Source organism: Hyla sarda, unplaced genomic scaffold (assembly GCF_029499605.1).
Source record: "Hyla sarda isolate aHylSar1 unplaced genomic scaffold, aHylSar1.hap1 scaffold_431, whole genome shotgun sequence".
NCBI lineage: Eukaryota > Metazoa > Chordata > Amphibia > Anura > Hylidae > Hyla > Hyla sarda.
The window spans coordinates 165,568-191,519 of NW_026610446.1; the positions used below are offsets into that span (position 1 = coordinate 165,568).

Sequence of the window (25,952 nt, forward strand, 5' to 3'; positions counted from 1 at the left end):
GCGCCACACCCCTACCCCTTAATTCCCTGGTTGAACTTGATGGACATATGTCTTTTTTCGACCGTACTAACTATGTAACTATGTAACATAACATGGGGGGGGTCTCCTGGCTGTTCACACAGGTGTGTCATTGCTGTACATTGACCATGCATTGCTTCTGTGGTATTGCAAAGGCAAAGACAAATGCTTCCAGCCATCCATTGCACTAATGGATTGGTCATCAGCTGGCTGTCTATGTCCCGCATCAATATAGACCAAAGTACAGAGGGTTAGGCTATGCTATTGTGCACCTACCTGATGCATCAGAAGGTGCGAGGCCCTTGCTAAATTCTGTGCACAGACTTTGAGATCTATACTTTAGACTGTATCTAAACCTGCTCCAACATGGACTGACATTCTGGCCTACTTTCAGCCGATGCGACTTGTCTGTCGCTGAACAGTCGCTTTTTATGTATTCAGCACCTATGTATAATGTTGTAAAAATGCTCTAGAAGCTAAAGTCGCAGAAATGTCACACATATTTGGCCTGCAACTTTCTGTGCGACAAATTCAGACAGGAAAAATCAGTATAAATCCTTAGAAAATTATCCCCCAGTGTCTCCATCTGCTGGCGGTATTGAATAAGCATTGCTGCACTGATGGGGTATGCATTAGACGAAAAAAAAGAAGAAAAAGAAGAATAATACGCCCAGAAAAGAGGCGAAAAGGAGAAAAACGTAAAAAAACGTGAAAAAAAAGTAAGAGGAAGAGAAGGGAAAAAAAGGTGGAAATGGGTTTAAAAGTGATTTCGGCGGAGAAATATATATATATATATATATATATATATATATATATATATATATACGCGCACACACACACATATATATAAACGTATTCTCCGTTGAGATATTGCAGCCGCTGCTGTGTCCAGGCCCAGGAGCCTTAGCACTGTGCTGTGATGTCACTCAATACCACTGACATCACTAGGTGTAAACAACATCTCTCCTTTGCTGTGTATGTGACTATGGAGCTGTTTGGTGATGTCGTCTATTATGGCCTTCATAGAAGCAACAGGAGATTGTTGCATCCATCTAGAACCCTCAGAACTACAGTGCTATGATGTCACTCACTTCCACAGGCCTTGCAGAGTGTAAACAACAACAACCCAGCTTTGTTGTGTATGTAACCATAGGGATTTGTGATGTCACCTAGAACCTTCACAGCAGCGACAGCTTTATGAGGAGCATCAGCACTGCTCTGCCTGAGCAGAACCATCACCGCCATAGGTTGTCAAATAACCCGGATTTAACCCACACAGGTAAGTCCAATGGGGTGCAGGCATGTCCTCTATGCTTACAGCTTCCCGTGGGTGTTGGTTTGATACCGTTTGGGGACAGCCAAGGAGGCATCTGCAGGCAACAAAGGTAGGTGTGTGCTTGTGTGTGTGTTTCCTATGCAGATCCTAAGCCCAGTGTCACATGCAAGTAGGAGGAGTAAGAAGGGTTCCTGGCAAATCCGGGTTATGGATTGCATTTAAAAAGGCCCCGTGGGAGTGCAATGGGCCCCTGTCTTGCTGCTTAGCAATAATGGTATGGGTTTAGGTTCTGCTGTGTGTACTGGTGGTTGACTGCCCCCCAGCCCAGAGTGTGCATGGAAAATTGTCTGGCAGCCTCCCTGACAGCAAGCAGTGATAGTGCCCATGAAGGGGACCTTGTTGGGCCCGCCCCTTTCACGGTTATCGCTTCTCGGCCTTTTGGCTAAGATCAAGTGTAGTATCTGTTCTTATCAGTTTAATATCTGATACGTCCCCTATCTGGGGACCATATATTAAATGGATTTTTGAGAACGGGGGCCGATTTCGAAGCTTGCTTCCGTCGCCCTATGCATTGACCCGATATGGCAGTATCTTCGGGTACAGTGCACCACCCCCTTACAGGGTTAAAAAGAAAGATTCCTACTTTCATTGCTACCTGCTTGCTGGCTAGCCAGCTAGCCAGCCCTGTGGGCCTTGCTGCTGCTGCTGCAGCCAAAAAACAAAAGGTGGTGCTGCTGCTGCTTCTGCTGCTTCTGCTTCTGCTTGTGTCTGGCCGCTGTTGGAGCGTCCAGGCACAGGACTTCTGCTGCTGCTGACTAAATGGCCTCCTTAATTGGATCATTTGAGTAGCCAGCACACCTGTGCAGGTAGGGCATGACATGATAGGCAGCTGCCTTGATAGCGGGTGGGTGCTGAATGTTCCTAATTGACAAAATAAGATTAATGCTTATGAAGAAATATAAAATCTCATCCCTTCCCCAATATCGCGCCACACCCCTACCCCTTAATTCCCTGGTTGAACTTGATGGACATATGTCTTTTTTCGACCGTACTAACTATGTAACTATGTAACATAACATGGGGGGGGTCTCCTGGCTGTTCACACAGGTGTGTCATTGCTGTACATTGACCATGCATTGCTTCTGTGGTATTGCAAAGGCAAAGACAAATGCTTCCAGCCATCCATTGCACTAATGGATTGGTCATCAGCTGGCTGTCTATGTCCCGCATCAATATAGACCAAAGTACAGAGGGTTAGGCTATGCTATTGTGCACCTACCTGATGCATCAGAAGGTGCGAGGCCCTTGCTAAATTCTGTGCACAGACTTTGAGATCTATACTTTAGACTGTATCTAAACCTGCTCCAACATGGACTGACATTCTGGCCTACTTTCAGCCGATGCGACTTGTCTGTCGCTGAACAGTCGCTTTTTATGTATTCAGCACCTATGTATAATGTTGTAAAAATGCTCTAGAAGCTAAAGTCGCAGAAATGTCACACATATTTGGCCTGCAACTTTCTGTGCGACAAATTCAGACAGGAAAAATCAGTATAAATCCTTAGAAAATTATCCCCCAGTGTCTCCATCTGCTGGCGGTATTGAATAAGCATTGCTGCACTGATGGGGTATGCATTAGACGAAAAAAAAGAAGAAAAAGAAGAATAATACGCCCAGAAAAGAGGCGAAAAGGAGAAAAACGTAAAAAAACGTGAAAAAAAAGTAAGAGGAAGAGAAGGGAAAAAAAGGTGGAAATGGGTTTAAAAGTGATTTCGGCGGAGAAATATATATATATATATATATATATATATATATATATATATATATACGCGCACACACACACATATATATAAACGTATTCTCCGTTGAGATATTGCAGCCGCTGCTGTGTCCAGGCCCAGGAGCCTTAGCACTGTGCTGTGATGTCACTCAATACCACTGACATCACTAGGTGTAAACAACATCTCTCCTTTGCTGTGTATGTGACTATGGAGCTGTTTGGTGATGTCGTCTATTATGGCCTTCATAGAAGCAACAGGAGATTGTTGCATCCATCTAGAACCCTCAGAACTACAGTGCTATGATGTCACTCACTTCCACAGGCCTTGCAGAGTGTAAACAACAACAACCCAGCTTTGTTGTGTATGTAACCATAGGGATTTGTGATGTCACCTAGAACCTTCACAGCAGCGACAGCTTTATGAGGAGCATCAGCACTGCTCTGCCTGAGCAGAACCATCACCGCCATAGGTTGTCAAATAACCCGGATTTAACCCACACAGGTAAGTCCAATGGGGTGCAGGCATGTCCTCTATGCTTACAGCTTCCCGTGGGTGTTGGTTTGATACCGTTTGGGGACAGCCAAGGAGGCATCTGCAGGCAACAAAGGTAGGTGTGTGCTTGTGTGTGTGTTTCCTATGCAGATCCTAAGCCCAGTGTCACATGCAAGTAGGAGGAGTAAGAAGGGTTCCTGGCAAATCCGGGTTATGGATTGCATTTAAAAAGGCCCCGTGGGAGTGCAATGGGCCCCTGTCTTGCTGCTTAGCAATAATGGTATGGGTTTAGGTTCTGCTGTGTGTACTGGTGGTTGACTGCCCCCCAGCCCAGAGTGTGCATGGAAAATTGTCTGGCAGCCTCCCTGACAGCAAGCAGTGATAGTGCCCATGAAGGGGACCTTGTTGGGCCCGCCCCTTTCACGGTTATCGCTTCTCGGCCTTTTGGCTAAGATCAAGTGTAGTATCTGTTCTTATCAGTTTAATATCTGATACGTCCCCTATCTGGGGACCATATATTAAATGGATTTTTGAGAACGGGGGCCGATTTCGAAGCTTGCTTCCGTCGCCCTATGCATTGACCCGATATGGCAGTATCTTCGGGTACAGTGCACCACCCCCTTACAGGGTTAAAAAGAAAGATTCCTACTTTCATTGCTACCTGCTTGCTGGCTAGCCAGCTAGCCAGCCCTGTGGGCCTTGCTGCTGCTGCTGCAGCCAAAAAACAAAAGGTGGTGCTGCTGCTGCTTCTGCTGCTTCTGCTTCTGCTTGTGTCTGGCCGCTGTTGGAGCGTCCAGGCACAGGACTTCTGCTGCTGCTGACTAAATGGCCTCCTTAATTGGATCATTTGAGTAGCCAGCACACCTGTGCAGGTAGGGCATGACATGATAGGCAGCTGCCTTGATAGCGGGTGGGTGCTGAATGTTCCTAATTGACAAAATAAGATTAATGCTTATGAAGAAATATAAAATCTCATCCCTTCCCCAATATCGCGCCACACCCCTACCCCTTAATTCCCTGGTTGAACTTGATGGACATATGTCTTTTTTCGACCGTACTAACTATGTAACTATGTAACATAACATGGGGGGGGTCTCCTGGCTGTTCACACAGGTGTGTCATTGCTGTACATTGACCATGCATTGCTTCTGTGGTATTGCAAAGGCAAAGACAAATGCTTCCAGCCATCCATTGCACTAATGGATTGGTCATCAGCTGGCTGTCTATGTCCCGCATCAATATAGACCAAAGTACAGAGGGTTAGGCTATGCTATTGTGCACCTACCTGATGCATCAGAAGGTGCGAGGCCCTTGCTAAATTCTGTGCACAGACTTTGAGATCTATACTTTAGACTGTATCTAAACCTGCTCCAACATGGACTGACATTCTGGCCTACTTTCAGCCGATGCGACTTGTCTGTCGCTGAACAGTCGCTTTTTATGTATTCAGCACCTATGTATAATGTTGTAAAAATGCTCTAGAAGCTAAAGTCGCAGAAATGTCACACATATTTGGCCTGCAACTTTCTGTGCGACAAATTCAGACAGGAAAAATCAGTATAAATCCTTAGAAAATTATCCCCCAGTGTCTCCATCTGCTGGCGGTATTGAATAAGCATTGCTGCACTGATGGGGTATGCATTAGACGAAAAAAAAGAAGAAAAAGAAGAATAATACGCCCAGAAAAGAGGCGAAAAGGAGAAAAACGTAAAAAAACGTGAAAAAAAAGTAAGAGGAAGAGAAGGGAAAAAAAGGTGGAAATGGGTTTAAAAGTGATTTCGGCGGAGAAATATATATATATATATATATATATATATATATATATATATATATACGCGCACACACACACATATATATAAACGTATTCTCCGTTGAGATATTGCAGCCGCTGCTGTGTCCAGGCCCAGGAGCCTTAGCACTGTGCTGTGATGTCACTCAATACCACTGACATCACTAGGTGTAAACAACATCTCTCCTTTGCTGTGTATGTGACTATGGAGCTGTTTGGTGATGTCGTCTATTATGGCCTTCATAGAAGCAACAGGAGATTGTTGCATCCATCTAGAACCCTCAGAACTACAGTGCTATGATGTCACTCACTTCCACAGGCCTTGCAGAGTGTAAACAACAACAACCCAGCTTTGTTGTGTATGTAACCATAGGGATTTGTGATGTCACCTAGAACCTTCACAGCAGCGACAGCTTTATGAGGAGCATCAGCACTGCTCTGCCTGAGCAGAACCATCACCGCCATAGGTTGTCAAATAACCCGGATTTAACCCACACAGGTAAGTCCAATGGGGTGCAGGCATGTCCTCTATGCTTACAGCTTCCCGTGGGTGTTGGTTTGATACCGTTTGGGGACAGCCAAGGAGGCATCTGCAGGCAACAAAGGTAGGTGTGTGCTTGTGTGTGTGTTTCCTATGCAGATCCTAAGCCCAGTGTCACATGCAAGTAGGAGGAGTAAGAAGGGTTCCTGGCAAATCCGGGTTATGGATTGCATTTAAAAAGGCCCCGTGGGAGTGCAATGGGCCCCTGTCTTGCTGCTTAGCAATAATGGTATGGGTTTAGGTTCTGCTGTGTGTACTGGTGGTTGACTGCCCCCCAGCCCAGAGTGTGCATGGAAAATTGTCTGGCAGCCTCCCTGACAGCAAGCAGTGATAGTGCCCATGAAGGGGACCTTGTTGGGCCCGCCCCTTTCACGGTTATCGCTTCTCGGCCTTTTGGCTAAGATCAAGTGTAGTATCTGTTCTTATCAGTTTAATATCTGATACGTCCCCTATCTGGGGACCATATATTAAATGGATTTTTGAGAACGGGGGCCGATTTCGAAGCTTGCTTCCGTCGCCCTATGCATTGACCCGATATGGCAGTATCTTCGGGTACAGTGCACCACCCCCTTACAGGGTTAAAAAGAAAGATTCCTACTTTCATTGCTACCTGCTTGCTGGCTAGCCAGCTAGCCAGCCCTGTGGGCCTTGCTGCTGCTGCTGCAGCCAAAAAACAAAAGGTGGTGCTGCTGCTGCTTCTGCTTCTGCTTGTGTCTGGCCGCTGTTGGAGCGTCCAGGCACAGGACTTCTGCTGCTGCTGACTAAATGGCCTCCTTAATTGGATCATTTGAGTAGCCAGCACACCTGTGCAGGTAGGGCATGACATGATAGGCAGCTGCCTTGATAGCGGGTGGGTGCTGAATGTTCCTAATTGACAAAATAAGATTAATGCTTATGAAGAAATATAAAATCTCATCCCTTCCCCAATATCGCGCCACACCCCTACCCCTTAATTCCCTGGTTGAACTTGATGGACATATGTCTTTTTTCGACCGTACTAACTATGTAACTATGTAACATAACATGGGGGGGGTCTCCTGGCTGTTCACACAGGTGTGTCATTGCTGTACATTGACCATGCATTGCTTCTGTGGTATTGCAAAGGCAAAGACAAATGCTTCCAGCCATCCATTGCACTAATGGATTGGTCATCAGCTGGCTGTCTATGTCCCGCATCAATATAGACCAAAGTACAGAGGGTTAGGCTATGCTATTGTGCACCTACCTGATGCATCAGAAGGTGCGAGGCCCTTGCTAAATTCTGTGCACAGACTTTGAGATCTATACTTTAGACTGTATCTAAACCTGCTCCAACATGGACTGACATTCTGGCCTACTTTCAGCCGATGCGACTTGTCTGTCGCTGAACAGTCGCTTTTTATGTATTCAGCACCTATGTATAATGTTGTAAAAATGCTCTAGAAGCTAAAGTCGCAGAAATGTCACACATATTTGGCCTGCAACTTTCTGTGCGACAAATTCAGACAGGAAAAATCAGTATAAATCCTTAGAAAATTATCCCCCAGTGTCTCCATCTGCTGGCGGTATTGAATAAGCATTGCTGCACTGATGGGGTATGCATTAGACGAAAAAAAAGAAGAAAAAGAAGAATAATACGCCCAGAAAAGAGGCGAAAAGGAGAAAAACGTAAAAAAACGTGAAAAAAAAGTAAGAGGAAGAGAAGGGAAAAAAAGGTGGAAATGGGTTTAAAAGTGATTTCGGCGGAGATATATATATATATATATATATATATATATATATATATATATATATACGCGCACACACACACATATATATAAACGTATTCTCCGTTGAGATATTGCAGCCGCTGCTGTGTCCAGGCCCAGGAGCCTTAGCACTGTGCTGTGATGTCACTCAATACCACTGACATCACTAGGTGTAAACAACATCTCTCCTTTGCTGTGTATGTGACTATGGAGCTGTTTGGTGATGTCGTCTATTATGGCCTTCATAGAAGCAACAGGAGATTGTTGCATCCATCTAGAACCCTCAGAACTACAGTGCTATGATGTCACTCACTTCCACAGGCCTTGCAGAGTGTAAACAACAACAACCCAGCTTTGTTGTGTATGTAACCATAGGGATTTGTGATGTCACCTAGAACCTTCACAGCAGCGACAGCTTTATGAGGAGCATCAGCACTGCTCTGCCTGAGCAGAACCATCACCGCCATAGGTTGTCAAATAACCCGGATTTAACCCACACAGGTAAGTCCAATGGGGTGCAGGCATGTCCTCTATGCTTACAGCTTCCCGTGGGTGTTGGTTTGATACCGTTTGGGGACAGCCAAGGAGGCATCTGCAGGCAACAAAGGTAGGTGTGTGCTTGTGTGTGTGTTTCCTATGCAGATCCTAAGCCCAGTGTCACATGCAAGTAGGAGGAGTAAGAAGGGTTCCTGGCAAATCCGGGTTATGGATTGCATTTAAAAAGGCCCCGTGGGAGTGCAATGGGCCCCTGTCTTGCTGCTTAGCAATAATGGTATGGGTTTAGGTTCTGCTGTGTGTACTGGTGGTTGACTGCCCCCCAGCCCAGAGTGTGCATGGAAAATTGTCTGGCAGCCTCCCTGACAGCAAGCAGTGATAGTGCCCATGAAGGGGACCTTGTTGGGCCCGCCCCTTTCACGGTTATCGCTTCTCGGCCTTTTGGCTAAGATCAAGTGTAGTATCTGTTCTTATCAGTTTAATATCTGATACGTCCCCTATCTGGGGACCATATATTAAATGGATTTTTGAGAACGGGGGCCGATTTCGAAGCTTGCTTCCGTCGCCCTATGCATTGACCCGATATGGCAGTATCTTCGGGTACAGTGCACCACCCCCTTACAGGGTTAAAAAGAAAGATTCCTACTTTCATTGCTACCTGCTTGCTGGCTAGCCAGCTAGCCAGCCCTGTGGGCCTTGCTGCTGCTGCTGCAGCCAAAAAACAAAAGGTGGTGCTGCTGCTGCTTCTGCTGCTTCTGCTTCTGCTTGTGTCTGGCCGCTGTTGGAGCGTCCAGGCACAGGACTTCTGCTGCTGCTGACTAAATGGCCTCCTTAATTGGATCATTTGAGTAGCCAGCACACCTGTGCAGGTAGGGCATGACATGATAGGCAGCTGCCTTGATAGCGGGTGGGTGCTGAATGTTCCTAATTGACAAAATAAGATTAATGCTTATGAAGAAATATAAAATCTCATCCCTTCCCCAATATCGCGCCACACCCCTACCCCTTAATTCCCTGGTTGAACTTGATGGACATATGTCTTTTTTCGACCGTACTAACTATGTAACTATGTAACATAACATGGGGGGGGTCTCCTGGCTGTTCACACAGGTGTGTCATTGCTGTACATTGACCATGCATTGCTTCTGTGGTATTGCAAAGGCAAAGACAAATGCTTCCAGCCATCCATTGCACTAATGGATTGGTCATCAGCTGGCTGTCTATGTCCCGCATCAATATAGACCAAAGTACAGAGGGTTAGGCTATGCTATTGTGCACCTACCTGATGCATCAGAAGGTGCGAGGCCCTTGCTAAATTCTGTGCACAGACTTTGAGATCTATACTTTAGACTGTATCTAAACCTGCTCCAACATGGACTGACATTCTGGCCTACTTTCAGCCGATGCGACTTGTCTGTCGCTGAACAGTCGCTTTTTATGTATTCAGCACCTATGTATAATGTTGTAAAAATGCTCTAGAAGCTAAAGTCGCAGAAATGTCACACATATTTGGCCTGCAACTTTCTGTGCGACAAATTCAGACAGGAAAAATCAGTATAAATCCTTAGAAAATTATCCCCCAGTGTCTCCATCTGCTGGCGGTATTGAATAAGCATTGCTGCACTGATGGGGTATGCATTAGACGAAAAAAAAGAAGAAAAAGAAGAATAATACGCCCAGAAAAGAGGCGAAAAGGAGAAAAACGTAAAAAAACGTGAAAAAAAAGTAAGAGGAAGAGAAGGGAAAAAAAGGTGGAAATGGGTTTAAAAGTGATTTCGGCGGAGAAATATATATATATATATATATATATATATATATATATATATATATATACGCGCACACACACACATATATATAAACGTATTCTCCGTTGAGATATTGCAGCCGCTGCTGTGTCCAGGCCCAGGAGCCTTAGCACTGTGCTGTGATGTCACTCAATACCACTGACATCACTAGGTGTAAACAACATCTCTCCTTTGCTGTGTATGTGACTATGGAGCTGTTTGGTGATGTCGTCTATTATGGCCTTCATAGAAGCAACAGGGATTGTTGCATCCATCTAGAACCCTCAGAACTACAGTGCTATGATGTCACTCACTTCCACAGGCCTTGCAGAGTGTAAACAACAACAACCCAGCTTTGTTGTGTATGTAACCATAGGGATTTGTGATGTCACCTAGAACCTTCACAGCAGCGACAGCTTTATGAGGAGCATCAGCACTGCTCTGCCTGAGCAGAACCATCACCGCCATAGGTTGTCAAATAACCCGGATTTAACCCACACAGGTAAGTCCAATGGGGTGCAGGCATGTCCTCTATGCTTACAGCTTCCCGTGGGTGTTGGTTTGATACCGTTTGGGGACAGCCAAGGAGGCATCTGCAGGCAACAAAGGTAGGTGTGTGCTTGTGTGTGTGTTTCCTATGCAGATCCTAAGCCCAGTGTCACATGCAAGTAGGAGGAGTAAGAAGGGTTCCTGGCAAATCCGGGTTATGGATTGCATTTAAAAAGGCCCCGTGGGAGTGCAATGGGCCCCTGTCTTGCTGCTTAGCAATAATGGTATGGGTTTAGGTTCTGCTGTGTGTACTGGTGGTTGACTGCCCCCCAGCCCAGAGTGTGCATGGAAAATTGTCTGGCAGCCTCCCTGACAGCAAGCAGTGATAGTGCCCATGAAGGGGACCTTGTTGGGCCCGCCCCTTTCACGGTTATCGCTTCTCGGCCTTTTGGCTAAGATCAAGTGTAGTATCTGTTCTTATCAGTTTAATATCTGATACGTCCCCTATCTGGGGACCATATATTAAATGGATTTTTGAGAACGGGGGCCGATTTCGAAGCTTGCTTCCGTCGCCCTATGCATTGACCCGATATGGCAGTATCTTCGGGTACAGTGCACCACCCCCTTACAGGGTTAAAAAGAAAGATTCCTACTTTCATTGCTACCTGCTTGCTGGCTAGCCAGCTAGCCAGCCCTGTGGGCCTTGCTGCTGCTGCTGCAGCCAAAAAACAAAAGGTGGTGCTGCTGCTGCTTCTGCTGCTTCTGCTTCTGCTTGTGTCTGGCCGCTGTTGGAGCGTCCAGGCACAGGACTTCTGCTGCTGCTGACTAAATGGCCTCCTTAATTGGATCATTTGAGTAGCCAGCACACCTGTGCAGGTAGGGCATGACATGATAGGCAGCTGCCTTGATAGCGGGTGGGTGCTGAATGTTCCTAATTGACAAAATAAGATTAATGCTTATGAAGAAATATAAAATCTCATCCCTTCCCCAATATCGCGCCACACCCCTACCCCTTAATTCCCTGGTTGAACTTGATGGACATATGTCTTTTTTCGACCGTACTAACTATGTAACTATGTAACATAACATGGGGGGGGTCTCCTGGCTGTTCACACAGGTGTGTCATTGCTGTACATTGACCATGCATTGCTTCTGTGGTATTGCAAAGGCAAAGACAAATGCTTCCAGCCATCCATTGCACTAATGGATTGGTCATCAGCTGGCTGTCTATGTCCCGCATCAATATAGACCAAAGTACAGAGGGTTAGGCTATGCTATTGTGCACCTACCTGATGCATCAGAAGGTGCGAGGCCCTTGCTAAATTCTGTGCACAGACTTTGAGATCTATACTTTAGACTGTATCTAAACCTGCTCCAACATGGACTGACATTCTGGCCTACTTTCAGCCGATGCGACTTGTCTGTCGCTGAACAGTCGCTTTTTATGTATTCAGCACCTATGTATAATGTTGTAAAAATGCTCTAGAAGCTAAAGTCGCAGAAATGTCACACATATTTGGCCTGCAACTTTCTGTGCGACAAATTCAGACAGGAAAAATCAGTATAAATCCTTAGAAAATTATCCCCCAGTGTCTCCATCTGCTGGCGGTATTGAATAAGCATTGCTGCACTGATGGGGTATGCATTAGACGAAAAAAAAGAAGAAAAAGAAGAATAATACGCCCAGAAAAGAGGCGAAAAGGAGAAAAACGTAAAAAAACGTGAAAAAAAAGTAAGAGGAAGAGAAGGGAAAAAAAGGTGGAAATGGGTTTAAAAGTGATTTCGGCGGAGAAATATATATATATATATATATATATATATATATATATATATATATACGCGCACACACACACATATATATAAACGTATTCTCCGTTGAGATATTGCAGCCGCTGCTGTGTCCAGGCCCAGGAGCCTTAGCACTGTGCTGTGATGTCACTCAATACCACTGACATCACTAGGTGTAAACAACATCTCTCCTTTGCTGTGTATGTGACTATGGAGCTGTTTGGTGATGTCGTCTATTATGGCCTTCATAGAAGCAACAGGAGATTGTTGCATCCATCTAGAACCCTCAGAACTACAGTGCTATGATGTCACTCACTTCCACAGGCCTTGCAGAGTGTAAACAACAACAACCCAGCTTTGTTGTGTATGTAACCATAGGGATTTGTGATGTCACCTAGAACCTTCACAGCAGCGACAGCTTTATGAGGAGCATCAGCACTGCTCTGCCTGAGCAGAACCATCACCGCCATAGGTTGTCAAATAACCCGGATTTAACCCACACAGGTAAGTCCAATGGGGTGCAGGCATGTCCTCTATGCTTACAGCTTCCCGTGGGTGTTGGTTTGATACCGTTTGGGGACAGCCAAGGAGGCATCTGCAGGCAACAAAGGTAGGTGTGTGCTTGTGTGTGTGTTTCCTATGCAGATCCTAAGCCCAGTGTCACATGCAAGTAGGAGGAGTAAGAAGGGTTCCTGGCAAATCCGGGTTATGGATTGCATTTAAAAAGGCCCCGTGGGAGTGCAATGGGCCCCTGTCTTGCTGCTTAGCAATAATGGTATGGGTTTAGGTTCTGCTGTGTGTACTGGTGGTTGACTGCCCCCCAGCCCAGAGTGTGCATGGAAAATTGTCTGGCAGCCTCCCTGACAGCAAGCAGTGATAGTGCCCATGAAGGGGACCTTGTTGGGCCCGCCCCTTTCACGGTTATCGCTTCTCGGCCTTTTGGCTAAGATCAAGTGTAGTATCTGTTCTTATCAGTTTAATATCTGATACGTCCCCTATCTGGGGACCATATATTAAATGGATTTTTGAGAACGGGGGCCGATTTCGAAGCTTGCTTCCGTCGCCCTATGCATTGACCCGATATGGCAGTATCTTCGGGTACAGTGCACCACCCCCTTACAGGGTTAAAAAGAAAGATTCCTACTTTCATTGCTACCTGCTTGCTGGCTAGCCAGCTAGCCAGCCCTGTGGGCCTTGCTGCTGCTGCTGCAGCCAAAAAACAAAAGGTGGTGCTGCTGCTGCTTCTGCTGCTTCTGCTTCTGCTTGTGTCTGGCCGCTGTTGGAGCGTCCAGGCACAGGACTTCTGCTGCTGCTGACTAAATGGCCTCCTTAATTGGATCATTTGAGTAGCCAGCACACCTGTGCAGGTAGGGCATGACATGATAGGCAGCTGCCTTGATAGCGGGTGGGTGCTGAATGTTCCTAATTGACAAAATAAGATTAATGCTTATGAAGAAATATAAAATCTCATCCCTTCCCCAATATCGCGCCACACCCCTACCCCTTAATTCCCTGGTTGAACTTGATGGACATATGTCTTTTTTCGACCGTACTAACTATGTAACTATGTAACATAACATGGGGGGGGTCTCCTGGCTGTTCACACAGGTGTGTCATTGCTGTACATTGACCATGCATTGCTTCTGTGGTATTGCAAAGGCAAAGACAAATGCTTCCAGCCATCCATTGCACTAATGGATTGGTCATCAGCTGGCTGTCTATGTCCCGCATCAATATAGACCAAAGTACAGAGGGTTAGGCTATGCTATTGTGCACCTACCTGATGCATCAGAAGGTGCGAGGCCCTTGCTAAATTCTGTGCACAGACTTTGAGATCTATACTTTAGACTGTATCTAAACCTGCTCCAACATGGACTGACATTCTGGCCTACTTTCAGCCGATGCGACTTGTCTGTCGCTGAACAGTCGCTTTTTATGTATTCAGCACCTATGTATAATGTTGTAAAAATGCTCTAGAAGCTAAAGTCGCAGAAATGTCACACATATTTGGCCTGCAACTTTCTGTGCGACAAATTCAGACAGGAAAAATCAGTATAAATCCTTAGAAAATTATCCCCCAGTGTCTCCATCTGCTGGCGGTATTGAATAAGCATTGCTGCACTGATGGGGTATGCATTAGACGAAAAAAAAGAAGAAAAAGAAGAATAATACGCCCAGAAAAGAGGCGAAAAGGAGAAAAACGTAAAAAAACGTGAAAAAAAAGTAAGAGGAAGAGAAGGGAAAAAAAGGTGGAAATGGGTTTAAAAGTGATTTCGGCGGAGAATATATATATATATATATATATATATATATATACGCGCACACACACACATATATATAAACGTATTCTCCGTTGAGATATTGCAGCCGCTGCTGTGTCCAGGCCCAGGAGCCTTAGCACTGTGCTGTGATGTCACTCAATACCACTGACATCACTAGGTGTAAACAACATCTCTCCTTTGCTGTGTATGTGACTATGGAGCTGTTTGGTGATGTCGTCTATTATGGCCTTCATAGAAGCAACAGGAGATTGTTGCATCCATCTAGAACCCTCAGAACTACAGTGCTATGATGTCACTCACTTCCACAGGCCTTGCAGAGTGTAAACAACAACAACCCAGCTTTGTTGTGTATGTAACCATAGGGATTTGTGATGTCACCTAGAACCTTCACAGCAGCGACAGCTTTATGAGGAGCATCAGCACTGCTCTGCCTGAGCAGAACCATCACCGCCATAGGTTGTCAAATAACCCGGATTTAACCCACACAGGTAAGTCCAATGGGGTGCAGGCATGTCCTCTATGCTTACAGCTTCCCGTGGGTGTTGGTTTGATACCGTTTGGGGACAGCCAAGGAGGCATCTGCAGGCAACAAAGGTAGGTGTGTGCTTGTGTGTGTTTCCTATGCAGATCCTAAGCCCAGTGTCACATGCAAGTAGGAGGAGTAAGAAGGGTTCCTGGCAAATCCGGGTTATGGATTGCATTTAAAAAGGCCCCGTGGGAGTGCAATGGGCCCCTGTCTTGCTGCTTAGCAATAATGGTATGGGTTTAGGTTCTGCTGTGTGTACTGGTGGTTGACTGCCCCCCAGCCCAGAGTGTGCATGGAAAATTGTCTGGCAGCCTCCCTGACAGCAAGCAGTGATAGTGCCCATGAAGGGGACCTTGTTGGGCCCGCCCCTTTCACGGTTATCGCGTCTCGGCCTTTTGGCTAAGATCAAGTGTAGTATCTGTTCTTATCAGTTTAATATCTGATACGTCCCCTATCTGGGGACCATATATTAAATGGATTTTTGAGAACGGGGGCCGATTTCGAAGCTTGCTTCCGTCGCCCTATGCATTGACCCGATATGGCAGTATCTTCGGGTACAGTGCACCACCCCCTTACAGGGTTAAAAAGAAAGATTCCTACTTTCATTGCTACCTGCTTGCTGGCTAGCCAGCTAGCCAGCCCTGTGGGCCTTGCTGCTGCTGCTGCAGCCAAAAAACAAAAGGTGGTGCTGCTGCTGCTTCTGCTGCTTCTGCTTCTGCTTGTGTCTGGCCGCTGTTGGAGCGTCCAGGCACAGCACTTCTGCTGCTGCTGACTAAATGGCCTCCTTAATTGGATCATTTGAGTAGCCAGCACACCTGTGCAGGTAGGGCATGACATGATAGGCAGCTGCCTTGATAGCGGGTGGGTGCTGAATGTTCCTAATTGACAAAATAAGATTAATGCTTATGAAGAAATATAAAATCTCATCCCTTCCCCAATATCGCGCCACACCCCTACCCCTTAATTCCCTGGTTGAACTTGATGGACATATGTCTTTTTTCGACCGTACTAACTATGTAACTATGTAACATAACATGGGGGGGGTCTCCTGGCTGTTCACACAGGTGTGTCATTGCTGTACATTGACCATGCATTGCTTCTGTGGTATTGCAAAGGCAAAGACAAATGCTTCCAGCCATCCATTGCACTAATGGATTGGTCATCAGCTGGCTGTCTATGTCCCGCATCAATATAGACCAAAGTACAGAGGGTTAGGCTATGCTATTGTGCACCTACCTGATGCATCAGAAGGTGCGAGGCCCTTGCTAAATTCTGTGCACAGACTTTGAGATCTATACTTTAGACTGTATCTAAACCTGCTCCAACATGGACTGACATTCTGGCCTACTTTCAGCCGATGCGACTTGTCTGTCGCTGAACAGTCGCTTTTTATGTATTCAGCACCTATGTATAATGTTGTAAAAATGCTCTAGAAGCTAAAGTCGCAGAAATGTCACACATATTTGGCCTGCAACTTTCTGTGCGACAAATTCAGACAGGAAAAATCAGTATAAATCCTTAGAAAATTATCCCCCAGTGTCTCCATCTGCTGGCGGTATTGAATAAGCATTGCTGCACTGATGGGGTATGCATTAGACGAAAAAAAAGAAGAAAAAGAAGAATAATACGCCCAGAAAAGAGGCGAAAAGGAGAAAAACGTAAAAAAACGTGAAAAAAAAGTAAGAGGAAGAGAAGGGAAAAAAAGGTGGAAATGGGTTTAAAAGTGATTTCGGCGGAGAAATATATATATATATATATATATATATATATATATATATATATACGCGCACACACACACATATATATAAACGTATTCTCCGTTGAGATATTGCAGCCGCTGCTGTGTCCAGGCCCAGGAGCCTTAGCACTGTGCTGTGATGTCACTCAATACCACTGACATCACTAGGTGTAAACAACATCTCTCCTTTGCTGTGTATGTGACTATGGAGCTGTTTGGTGATGTCGTCTATTATGGCCTTCATAGAAGCAACAGGAGATTGTTGCATCCATCTAGAACCCTCAGAACTACAGTGCTATGATGTCACTCACTTCCACAGGCCTTGCAGAGTGTAAACAACAACAACCCAGCTTTGTTGTGTATGTAACCATAGGGATTTGTGATGTCACCTAGAACCTTCACAGCAGCGACAGCTTTATGAGGAGCATCAGCACTGCTCTGCCTGAGCAGAACCATCACCGCCATAGGTTGTCAAATAACCCGGATTTAACCCACACAGGTAAGTCCAATGGGGTGCAGGCATGTCCTCTATGCTTACAGCTTCCCGTGGGTGTTGGTTTGATACCGTTTGGGGACAGCCAAGGAGGCATCTGCAGGCAACAAAGGTAGGTGTGTGCTTGTGTGTGTGTTTCCTATGCAGATCCTAAGCCCAGTGTCACATGCAAGTAGGAGGAGTAAGAAGGGTTCCTGGCAAATCCGGGTTATGGATTGCATTTAAAAAGGCCCCGTGGGAGTGCAATGGGCCCCTGTCTTGCTGCTTAGCAATAATGGTATGGGTTTAGGTTCTGCTGTGTGTACTGGTGGTTGACTGCCCCCCAGCCCAGAGTGTGCATGGAAAATTGTCTGGCAGCCTCCCTGACAGCAAGCAGTGATAGTGCCCATGAAGGGGACCTTGTTGGGCCCGCCCCTTTCACGGTTATCGCTTCTCGGCCTTTTGGCTAAGATCAAGTGTAGTATCTGTTCTTATCAGTTTAATATCTGATACGTCCCCTATCTGGGGACCATATATTAAATGGATTTTTGAGAACGGGGGCCGATTTCGAAGCTTGCTTCCGTCGCCCTATGCATTGACCCGATATGGCAGTATCTTCGGGTACAGTGCACCACCCCCTTACAGGGTTAAAAAGAAAGATTCCTACTTTCATTGCTACCTGCTTGCTGGCTAGCCAGCTAGCCAGCCCTGTGGGCCTTGCTGCTGCTGCTGCAGCCAAAAAACAAAAGGTGGTGCTGCTGCTGCTTCTGCTGCTTCTGCTTCTGCTTGTGTCTGGCCGCTGTTGGAGCGTCCAGGCACAGGACTTCTGCTGCTGCTGACTAAATGGCCTCCTTAATTGGATCATTTGAGTAGCCAGCACACCTGTGCAGGTAGGGCATGACATGATAGGCAGCTGCCTTGATAGCGGGTGGGTGCTGAATGTTCCTAATTGACAAAATAAGATTAATGCTTATGAAGAAATATAAAATCTCATCCCTTCCCCAATATCGCGCCACACCCCTACCCCTTAATTCCCTGGTTGAACTTGATGGACATATGTCTTTTTTCGACCGTACTAACTATGTAACTATGTAACATAACATGGGGGGGGTCTCCTGGCTGTTCACACAGGTGTGTCATTGCTGTACATTGACCATGCATTGCTTCTGTGGTATTGCAAAGGCAAAGACAAATGCTTCCAGCCATCCATTGCACTAATGGATTGGTCATCAGCTGGCTGTCTATGTCCCGCATCAATATAGACCAAAGTACAGAGGGTTAGGCTATGCTATTGTGCACCTACCTGATGCATCAGAAGGTGCGAGGCCCTTGCTAAATTCTGTGCACAGACTTTGAGATCTATACTTTAGACTGTATCTAAACCTGCTCCAACATGGACTGACATTCTGGCCTACTTTCAGCCGATGCGACTTGTCTGTCGCTGAACAGTCGCTTTTTATGTATTCAGCACCTATGTATAATGTTGTAAAAATGCTCTAGAAGCTAAAGTCGCAGAAATGTCACACATATTTGGCCTGCAACTTTCTGTGCGACAAATTCAGACAGGAAAAATCAGTATAAATCCTTAGAAAATTATCCCCCAGTGTCTCCATCTGCTGGCGGTATTGAATAAGCATTGCTGCACTGATGGGGTATGCATTAGACAAAAAAAAAGAAGAAAAAGAAGAATAATACGCCCAGAAAAGAGGCGAAAAGGAGAAAAACGTAAAAAAACGTGAAAAAAAAGTAAGAGGAAGAGAAGGGAAAAAAAGGTGGAAATGGGTTTAAAAGTGATTTCGGCGGAGAAATATATATATATATATATATATATATATATATATATATATATATATACGCGCACACACACACATATATATAAACGTATTCTCCGTTGAGATATTGCAGCCGCTGCTGTGTCCAGGCCCAGGAGCCTTAGCACTGTGCTGTGATGTCACTCAATACCACTGACATCACTAGGTGTAAACAACATCTCTCCTTTGCTGTGTATGTGACTATGGAGCTGTTTGGTGATGTCGTCTATTATGGCCTTCATAGAAGCAACAGGAGATTGTTGCATCCATCTAGAACCCTCAGAACTACAGTGCTATGATGTCACTCACTTCCACAGGCCTTGCAGAGTGTAAACAACAACAACCCAGCTTTGTTGTGTATGTAACCATAGGGATTTGTGATGTCACCTAGAACCTTCACAGCAGCGACAGCTTTATGAGGAGCATCAGCACTGCTCTGCCTGAGCAGAACCATCACCGCCATAGGTTGTCAAATAACCCGGATTTAACCCACACAGGTAAGTCCAATGGGGTGCAGGCATGTCCTCTATGCTTACAGCTTCCCGTGGGTGTTGGTTTGATACCGTTTGGGGACAGCCAAGGAGGCATCTGCAGGCAACAAAGGTAGGTGTGTGCTTGTGTGTGTGTTTCCTATGCAGATCCTAAGCCCAGTGTCACATGCAAGTAGGAGGAGTAAGAAGGGTTCCTGGCAAATCCGGGTTATGGATTGCATTTAAAAAGGCCCCGTGGGAGTGCAATGGGCCCCTGTCTTGCTGCTTAGCAATAATGGTATGGGTTTAGGTTCTGCTGTGTGTACTGGTGGTTGACTGCCCCCCAGCCCAGAGTGTGCATGGAAAATTGTCTGGCAGCCTCCCTGACAGCAAGCAGTGATAGTGCCCATGAAGGGGACCTTGTTGGGCCCGCCCCTTTCACGGTTATCGCTTCTCGGCCTTTTGGCTAAGATCAAGTGTAGTATCTGTTCTTATCAGTTTAATATCTGATACGTCCCCTATCTGGGGACCATATATTAAATGGATTTTTGAGAACGGGGGCCGATTTCGAAGCTTGCTTCCGTCGCCCTATGCATTGACCCGATATGGCAGTATCTTCGGGTACAGTGCACCACCCCCTTACAGGGTTAAAAAGAAAGATTCCTACTTTCATTGCTACCTGCTTGCTGGCTAGCCAGCTAGCCAGCCCTGTGGGCCTTGCTGCTGCTGCTGCAGCCAAAAAACAAAAGGTGGTGCTGCTGCTGCTTCTGCTGCTTCTGCTTCTGCTTGTGTCTGGCCGCTGTTGGAGCGTCCAGGCACAGGACTTCTGCTGCTGCTGACTAAATGGCCTCCTTAATTGGATCATTTGAGTAGCCAGCACACCTGTGCAGGTAGGGCATGACATGATAGGCAGCTGCCTTGATAGCGGGTGGGTGCTGAATGTTCCTAATTGACAAAATAAGATTAATGCTTATGAAGAAATATAAAATCTCATCCCTTCCCCAATATCGCGCCACACCCCTACCCCTTAATTCCCTGGTTGAACTTGATGGACATATGTCTTTTTTCGACCGTACTAACTATGTAACTATGTAACATAACATGGGGGGGGTCTCCTGGCTGTTCACACAGGTGTGTCATTGCTGTACATTGACCATGCATTGCTTCTGTGGTATTGCAAAGGCAAAGACAAATGCTTCCAGCCATCCATTGCACTAATGGATTGGTCATCAGCTGGCTGTCTATGTCCCGCATCAATATAGACCAAAGTACAGAGGGTTAGGCTATGCTATTGTGCACCTACCTGATGCATCAGAAGGTGCGAGGCCCTTGCTAAATTCTGTGCACAGACTTTGAGATCTATACTTTAGACTGTATCTAAACCTGCTCCAACATGGACTGACATTCTGGCCTACTTTCAGCCGATGCGACTTGTCTGTCGCTGAACAGTCGCTTTTTATGTATTCAGCACCTATGTATAATGTTGTAAAAATGCTCTAGAAGCTAAAGTCGCAGAAATGTCACACATATTTGGCCTGCAACTTTCTGTGCGACAAATTCAGACAGGAAAAATCAGTATAAATCCTTAGAAAATTATCCCCCAGTGTCTCCATCTGCTGGCGGTATTGAATAAGCATTGCTGCACTGATGGGGTATGCATTAGACGAAAAAAAAGAAGAAAAAGAAGAATAATACGCCCAGAAAAGAGGCGAAAAGGAGAAAAACGTAAAAAAACGTGAAAAAAAAGTAAGAGGAAGAGAAGGGAAAAAAAGGTGGAAATGGGTTTAAAAGTGATTTCGGCGGAGAAATATATATATATATATATATATATATATATATATATATATATACGCGCACACACACACATATATATAAACGTATTCTCCGTTGAGATATTGCAGCCGCTGCTGTGTCCAGGCCCAGGAGCCTTAGCACTGTGCTGTGATGTCACTCAATACCACTGACATCACTAGGTGTAAACAACATCTCTCCTTTGCTGTGTATGTGACTATGGAGCTGTTTGGTGATGTCGTCTATTATGGCCTTCATAGAAGCAACAGGAGATTGTTGCATCCATCTAGAACCCTCAGAACTACAGTGCTATGATGTCACTCACTTCCACAGGCCTTGCAGAGTGTAAACAACAACAACCCAGCTTTGTTGTGTATGTAACCATAGGGATTTGTGATGTCACCTAGAACCTTCACAGCAGCGACAGCTTTATGAGGAGCATCAGCACTGCTCTGCCTGAGCAGAACCATCACCGCCATAGGTTGTCAAATAACCCGGATTTAACCCACACAGGTAAGTCCAATGGGGTGCAGGCATGTCCTCTATGCTTACAGCTTCCCGTGGGTGTTGGTTTGATACCGTTTGGGGACAGCCAAGGAGGCATCTGCAGGCAACAAAGGTAGGTGTGTGCTTGTGTGTGTGTTTCCTATGCAGATCCTAAGCCCAGTGTCACATGCAAGTAGGAGGAGTAAGAAGGGTTCCTGGCAAATCCGGGTTATGGATTGCATTTAAAAAGGCCCCGTGGGAGTGCAATGGGCCCCTGTCTTGCTGCTTAGCAATAATGGTATGGGTTTAGGTTCTGCTGTGTGTACTGGTGGTTGACTGCCCCCCAGCCCAGAGTGTGCATGGAAAATTGTCTGGCAGCCTCCCTGACAGCAAGCAGTGATAGTGCCCATGAAGGGGACCTTGTTGGGCCCGCCCCTTTCACGGTTATCGCTTCTCGGCCTTTTGGCTAAGATCAAGTGTAGTATCTGTTCTTATCAGTTTAATATCTGATACGTCCCCTATCTGGGGACCATATATTAAATGGATTTTTGAGAACGGGGGCCGATTTCGAAGCTTGCTTCCGTCGCCCTATGCATTGACCCGATATGGCAGTATCTTCGGGTACAGTGCACCACCCCCTTACAGGGTTAAAAAGAAAGATTCCTACTTTCATTGCTACCTGCTTGCTGGCTAGCCAGCTAGCCAGCCCTGTGGGCCTTGCTGCTGCTGCTGCAGCCAAAAAACAAAAGGTGGTGCTGCTGCTGCTTCTGCTGCTTCTGCTTCTGCTTGTGTCTGGCCGCTGTTGGAGCGTCCAGGCACAGGACTTCTGCTGCTGCTGACTAAATGGCCTCCTTAATTGGATCATTTGAGTAGCCAGCACACCTGTGCAGGTAGGGCATGACATGATAGGCAGCTGCCTTGATAGCGGGTGGGTGCTGAATGTTCCTAATTGACAAAATAAGATTAATGCTTATGAAGAAATATAAAATCTCATCCCTTCCCCAATATCGCGCCACACCCCTACCCCTTAATTCCCTGGTTGAACTTGATGGACATATGTCTTTTTTCGACCGTACTAACTATGTAACTATGTAACATAACATGGGGGGGGTCTCCTGGCTGTTCACACAGGTGTGTCATTGCTGTACATTGACCATGCATTGCTTCTGTGGTATTGCAAAGGCAAAGACAAATGCTTCCAGCCATCCATTGCACTAATGGATTGGTCATCAGCTGGCTGTCTATGTCCCGCATCAATATAGACCAAAGTACAGAGGGTTAGGCTATGCTATTGTGCACCTACCTGATGCATCAGAAGGTGCGAGGCCCTTGCTAAATTCTGTGCACAGACTTTGAGATCTATACTTTAGACTGTATCTAAACCTGCTCCAACATGGACTGACATTCTGGCCTACTTTCAGCCGATGCGACTTGTCTGTCGCTGAACAGTCGCTTTTTATGTATTCAGCACCTATGTATAATGTTGTAAAAATGCTCTAGAAGCTAAAGTCGCAGAAATGTCACACATATTTGGCCTGCAACTTTCTGTGCGACAAATTCAGACAGGAAAAATCAGTATAAATCCTTAGAAAATTATCCCCCAGTGTCTCCATCTGCTGGCGGTATTGAATAAGCATTGCTGCACTGATGGGGTATGCATTAGACGAAAAAAAAGAAGAAAAAGAAGAATAATACGCCCAGAAAAGAGGCGAAAAGGAGAAAAACGTAAAAAAACGTGAAAAAAAAGTAAGAGGAAGAGAAGGGAAAAAAAGGTGGAAATGGGTTTAAAAGTGATTTCGGCGGAGAAATATATATATATATATATATATATATATATATATATATATACGCGCACACACACACATATATATAAACGTATTCTCCGTTGAGATATTGCAGCCGCTGCTGTGTCCAGGCCCAGGAGCCTTAGCACTGTGCTGTGATGTCACTCAATACCACTGACATCACTAGGTGTAAACAACATCTCTCCTTTGCTGTGTATGTGACTATGGAGCTGTTTGGTGATGTCGTCTATTATGGCCTTCATAGAAGCAACAGGAGATTGTTGCATCCATCTAGAACCCTCAGAACTACAGTGCTATGATGTCACTCACTTCCACAGGCCTTGCAGAGTGTAAACAACAACAACCCAGCTTTGTTGTGTATGTAACCATAGGGATTTGTGATGTCACCTAGAACCTTCACAGCAGCGACAGCTTTATGAGGAGCATCAGCACTGCTCTGCCTGAGCAGAACCATCACCGCCATAGGTTGTCAAATAACCCGGATTTAACCCACACAGGTAAGTCCAATGGGGTGCAGGCATGTCCTCTATGCTTACAGCTTCCCGTGGGTGTTGGTTTGATACCGTTTGGGGACAGCCAAGGAGGCATCTGCAGGCAACAAAGGTAGGTGTGTGCTTGTGTGTGTGTTTCCTATGCAGATCCTAAGCCCAGTGTCACATGCAAGTAGGAGGAGTAAGAAGGGTTCCTGGCAAATCCGGGTTATGGATTGCATTTAAAAAGGCCCCGTGGGAGTGCAATGGGCCCCTGTCTTGCTGCTTAGCAATAATGGTATGGGTTTAGGTTCTGCTGTGTGTACTGGTGGTTGACTGCCCCCCAGCCCAGAGTGTGCATGGAAAATTGTCTGGCAGCCTCCCTGACAGCAAGCAGTGATAGTGCCCATGAAGGGGACCTTGTTGGGCCCGCCCCTTTCACGGTTATCGCTTCTCGGCCTTTTGGCTAAGATCAAGTGTAGTATCTGTTCTTATCAGTTTAATATCTGATACGTCCCCTATCTGGGGACCATATATTAAATGGATTTTTGAGAACGGGGGCCGATTTCGAAGCTTGCTTCCGTCGCCCTATGCATTGACCCGATATGGCAGTATCTTCGGGTACAGTGCACCACCCCCTTACAGGGTTAAAAAGAAAGATTCCTACTTTCATTGCTACCTGCTTGCTGGCTAGCCAGCTAGCCAGCCCTGTGGGCCTTGCTGCTGCTGCTGCAGCCAAAAAACAAAAGGTGGTGCTGCTGCTGCTTCTGCTGCTTCTGCTTCTGCTTGTGTCTGGCCGCTGTTGGAGCGTCCAGGCACAGGACTTCTGCTGCTGCTGACTAAATGGCCTCCTTAATTGGATCATTTGAGTAGCCAGCACACCTGTGCAGGTAGGGCATGACATGATAGGCAGCTGCCTTGATAGCGGGTGGGTGCTGAATGTTCCTAATTGACAAAATAAGATTAATGCTTATGAAGAAATATAAAATCTCATCCCTTCCCCAATATCGCGCCACACCCCTACCCCTTAATTCCCTGGTTGAACTTGATGGACATATGTCTTTTTTCGACCGTACTAACTATGTAACTATGTAACATAACATGGGGGGGGTCTCCTGGCTGTTCACACAGGTGTGTCATTGCTGTACATTGACCATGCATTGCTTCTGTGGTATTGCAAAGGCAAAGACAAATGCTTCCAGCCATCCATTGCACTAATGGATTGGTCATCAGCTGGCTGTCTATGTCCCGCATCAATATAGACCAAAGTACAGAGGGTTAGGCTATGCTATTGTGCACCTACCTGATGCATCAGAAGGTGCGAGGCCCTTGCTAAATTCTGTGCACAGACTTTGAGATCTATACTTTAGACTGTATCTAAACCTGCTCCAACATGGACTGACATTCTGGCCTACTTTCAGCCGATGCGACTTGTCTGTCGCTGAACAGTCGCTTTTTATGTATTCAGCACCTATGTATAATGTTGTAAAAATGCTCTAGAAGCTAAAGTCGCAGAAATGTCACACATATTTGGCCTGCAACTTTCTGTGCGACAAATTCAGACAGGAAAAATCAGTATAAATCCTTAGAAAATTATCCCCCAGTGTCTCCATCTGCTGGCGGTATTGAATAAGCATTGCTGCACTGATGGGGTATGCATTAGACGAAAAAAAAGAAGAAAAAGAAGAATAATACGCCCAGAAAAGAGGCGAAAAGGAGAAAAACGTAAAAAAACGTGAAAAAAAAGTAAGAGGAAGAGAAGGGAAAAAAAGGTGGAAATGGGTTTAAAAGTGATTTCGGCGGAGAAATATATATATATATATATATATATATATATATATATATACGCGCACACACACACATATATATAAACGTATTCTCCGTTGAGATATTGCAGCCGCTGCTGTGTCCAGGCCCAGGA

At 45.8% G+C, this 25,952-nt stretch overlaps 11 non-coding genes across 11 annotated transcripts; all 11 read left to right on the top strand.

Annotated features, from left to right (window-relative positions):
• Nucleotides 1–1,716: 1,716 nt before the first annotated feature.
• LOC130334207 (U2 spliceosomal RNA) lies at nt 1,717–1,907 on the top strand. The gene has a single exon (XR_008876044.1). It is a non-coding gene; the product is annotated as a U2 spliceosomal RNA (small nuclear RNA).
• A 2,088-nt stretch (nt 1,908–3,995) lies between these two features.
• LOC130334208 (U2 spliceosomal RNA) lies at nt 3,996–4,186 on the top strand. Its single transcript, XR_008876045.1, has one exon. It is a non-coding gene; the product is annotated as a U2 spliceosomal RNA (small nuclear RNA).
• A 2,088-nt stretch (nt 4,187–6,274) lies between these two features.
• On the top strand, nt 6,275–6,465 carry LOC130334209 (U2 spliceosomal RNA). The gene has a single exon (XR_008876046.1). It is a non-coding gene; the product is annotated as a U2 spliceosomal RNA (small nuclear RNA).
• A 2,079-nt stretch (nt 6,466–8,544) lies between these two features.
• LOC130334210 (U2 spliceosomal RNA) lies at nt 8,545–8,735 on the top strand. Its single transcript, XR_008876047.1, has one exon. It is a non-coding gene; the product is annotated as a U2 spliceosomal RNA (small nuclear RNA).
• Nucleotides 8,736–10,824: 2,089 nt separating this feature from the next.
• LOC130334211 (U2 spliceosomal RNA) lies at nt 10,825–11,015 on the top strand. The gene has a single exon (XR_008876048.1). It is a non-coding gene; the product is annotated as a U2 spliceosomal RNA (small nuclear RNA).
• A 2,088-nt stretch (nt 11,016–13,103) lies between these two features.
• On the top strand, nt 13,104–13,294 carry LOC130334213 (U2 spliceosomal RNA). The gene has a single exon (XR_008876050.1). It is a non-coding gene; the product is annotated as a U2 spliceosomal RNA (small nuclear RNA).
• A 2,073-nt stretch (nt 13,295–15,367) lies between these two features.
• On the top strand, nt 15,368–15,558 carry LOC130334256 (U2 spliceosomal RNA). Its single transcript, XR_008876090.1, has one exon. It is a non-coding gene; the product is annotated as a U2 spliceosomal RNA (small nuclear RNA).
• A 2,086-nt stretch (nt 15,559–17,644) lies between these two features.
• LOC130334214 (U2 spliceosomal RNA) lies at nt 17,645–17,835 on the top strand. Its single transcript, XR_008876051.1, has one exon. It is a non-coding gene; the product is annotated as a U2 spliceosomal RNA (small nuclear RNA).
• Nucleotides 17,836–19,925: 2,090 nt separating this feature from the next.
• LOC130334215 (U2 spliceosomal RNA) lies at nt 19,926–20,116 on the top strand. Its single transcript, XR_008876052.1, has one exon. It is a non-coding gene; the product is annotated as a U2 spliceosomal RNA (small nuclear RNA).
• A 2,086-nt stretch (nt 20,117–22,202) lies between these two features.
• Nucleotides 22,203–22,393, top strand: LOC130334217 (U2 spliceosomal RNA). Its single transcript, XR_008876053.1, has one exon. It is a non-coding gene; the product is annotated as a U2 spliceosomal RNA (small nuclear RNA).
• Nucleotides 22,394–24,477: 2,084 nt separating this feature from the next.
• On the top strand, nt 24,478–24,668 carry LOC130334218 (U2 spliceosomal RNA). Its single transcript, XR_008876054.1, has one exon. It is a non-coding gene; the product is annotated as a U2 spliceosomal RNA (small nuclear RNA).
• The last annotated feature ends 1,284 nt before the right edge of the window (nt 24,669–25,952 follow it).